This window comes from Otolemur garnettii, unplaced genomic scaffold, assembly GCF_000181295.1.
Source record: "Otolemur garnettii isolate 467f Iridium unplaced genomic scaffold, OtoGar3 scaffold00021, whole genome shotgun sequence".
Taxonomy (NCBI): Eukaryota; Metazoa; Chordata; class Mammalia; order Primates; family Galagidae; genus Otolemur; species Otolemur garnettii.
In genome coordinates, this window is record NW_003852416.1 from 18,939,842 (window position 1) to 18,942,576 (window position 2,735).

General features: G+C 44.6%; 1 non-coding gene across 1 annotated transcript; it reads left to right on the top strand.

Annotated features, from left to right (window-relative positions):
* Positions 1–223: 223 nt before the first annotated feature.
* Positions 224–330, top strand: LOC111724315. The gene has a single exon (XR_002772632.1). It is a non-coding gene; the product is annotated as a U6 spliceosomal RNA (small nuclear RNA).
* Positions 331–2,735: the final 2,405 nt, after the last annotated feature.

Here is a 2,735-nt window from a genome sequence, read left to right on the forward strand (position 1 = left end):
CAGGTATGCCTTCCACTAAATCATCGTGGAGGACCTTGGCTTTCTCACAAATTATCATCTCAGAAATCACATCACCAGCCAGCTGTTTTTCATTAATCCAAATTGAAAGGAGTCTTTCTATCTCTTCCATACTTTCCCATCTCCTAGATGTCAGCGTTGTGACCCCTTTGGCCACATCAGCTGCTTTGATAGCTTCTTTATTTTTCAAAATCATATAGTCGATGTGCTTGCTTTGGCTGCACATATACTAAAATTGAAACGATACAGAGAAGATTAACATGGCCCCTGTGCAAGGATGACACGCAAATTCGTGAAATGTTCCATATTAAAAAAAAGTCATACAGTTGATCTGGGCATCCTGAACATAGTAGCAAGATCAGCCACACCTGTGCTGCTTTCCTGCTTAACTTCAACTGTAGCTCTAACAGCTTTCCTCTTATTTTCCTCACTACACTTTTTAGGACCCCTGGTGAATACCTTTCATTGTTATATTAAGAAGCCCCGTGGCTCAAGTGGCTAAGGCGCCAGCCACATACACCTGAGCTGGCGCGTTCGAATCCAGCCTGGGCTGCCCAACAACAATGACGGCTGCAACCAAAAAATAGCGGGGCGTTGTGGTGGGCGCCTGTGGTCCCAGCTACTCGGGAGGCGTAGGCAGGAGACTCGCTTCAGCCCAGGGGTTGGAGGTTGCTGTGAGCTGTGATGCCATCGCACTCCATCCAGGGCGACAGCTTGAGGCTCTGTCTCAAAAAAAAAAAGAAGCCCCAACAAAACAGGCACAAAAGCATAAAATGAGCAGCGAAAATCACCCAAGATGCTTTCACTACAGCTTCTGACAATGAACTGAACGACAAAGCAGATGGGTGCCCTGAGTGCTGAGGAAACACACGCACAAAAACACATGAACAACATACTGGGTATTTGGATTCCAAAGCGCTGTTTGGATTTTGGGCAAAATTTCCTGGAATTTTTCATTTGGATTCAGAGTTGTTTGAGTTCTGGGCATTCGGATTCTGGGGGCAATACTGTATCTGGCAAATAGTCATTGAGTGATTCCTTAAGGAAAACTAACTTCATCTTTAAGGCATGTTTATATTCATTGTTTTAAGTAATATGTCACATTTGGATAACACTATAATTTACAGTGTCCACTGTCATCTCATTTGGTGCTCACAGAATTCTTTTTCTTGAGCCAAAGTCTCTGTTGCACTGGGTATAGTACCTTGGTGTCACAGCTCACAGCAACGTCAAATGCTTGGGCTCAAGTGATCCTCTTGCCTCAACTTCCTGAGTAGCTAGGACTACAGGTGCCTGCCACAAAGTATGGCTAGTTTTTCTATTTTAGTAGAGATGGGGGTCTCGCTCTTGCTCAGGCTGGTCTTGAACTCCTGAGCTCAGGCGATCCACCCACCTTGGCCTCCCAGAGTGCTAGGATTGCAGGCATGAGCCAATGCCTCCCGGCAGTCACAGAACTCTTTGAGGTAGGGCTGATGTGGTTGTTCTTTCTTCAAAGCCTCTTTTTTTCTTTTTTTTTTTTTTTTGAGACAGAGCCTCAAGCTGTCCCCCTGGGCAGAGTGCCGTGGCATTACAGCTCACGGCAACCTCCAACTCCTGGGCTCAAGCGAGTCTCCTGCCTCCGCCTCCCAAGTAGCTGGGACCACAGGCGCCTGCCACAATGCCCGGCTATTTTTTGGTTGCAGCCATCATTGTTGTTTGGCAGGTCCGGGCTGGGGATTCGAACCCGCCACCTTAGGTGTATGTGGCTGGCGCCTTAGCCGGTTGAGATATAGGCGCCGAGCCTCTTCAGAGCCTCTTACACTTTCTGGTCATTACCCTGGGTTCTTTGCCTGCATCACACCCTTTGTCACTTCCTTAGGGAGGCTGGCTCTGATCTCACAGCCCAGGTTAGGAACCTTGTTACATACTCTCTTCAGATTTTGAAACTCTCTTTGGCCCCTAATCACAATGGTAGTTAAATAATTATATTGTTATTTTGTGACTGGCTTCCCCATAGCCAATGCTCTATAAGGACAGAACCTTGTTGTGCCTATGTATTTTATATACCACTTAGCCTGACACCCAGTGGGTGCTCATTACATGTATGTGAACATGTAAATGTGTGTTTCTCCATGTAAACAGATAAAGTGAAGTATTCCCATTCAATAGATGAGGAAATCAAATTCCTGTGGTCTATGCTGCCGAGTTGAAAACTTTTATTTTACCCATAGTAAGAACTCAATTATTTCATTCCAGAAAACACATATACATGTACTTACCTTTACTGTGGACTAAGCATGGATATTTTTTATGCTGTGGACTAAGTATGAATATTTCTACTCAGCTTACTTCATTAAAAAATGTTTAGTTCCAAGCCATTCCATTGATTTTAATCATGAAAGACCCACTAATGTCTGAACAATCTTGGCTAATGTGACTTGCTCAAGGTCACATAACACATAACTAGTATGGTGCTGGAATCCAATAATTCCCCTGCCTAGTACACTGGTGGATTCTCGCCTTAAGGCAAAGCTATCACAAAAGCTTTGTGTTGGTTTTGCTAACCAATAACAAATTCCTTCTTTTACTTCTTAGCCACAGTTAAGGCAAGGTTGGTCCTACCATCTGCAGGCATTTCAGTGGTTCATCCAGATACCTCCATTCTCTGCAGTGTAGCTGTCCAGAAGGTTCTTCCTAGTAGCTCCAAAGGGAAAGATTTAGAGTTAATGGATGGTACA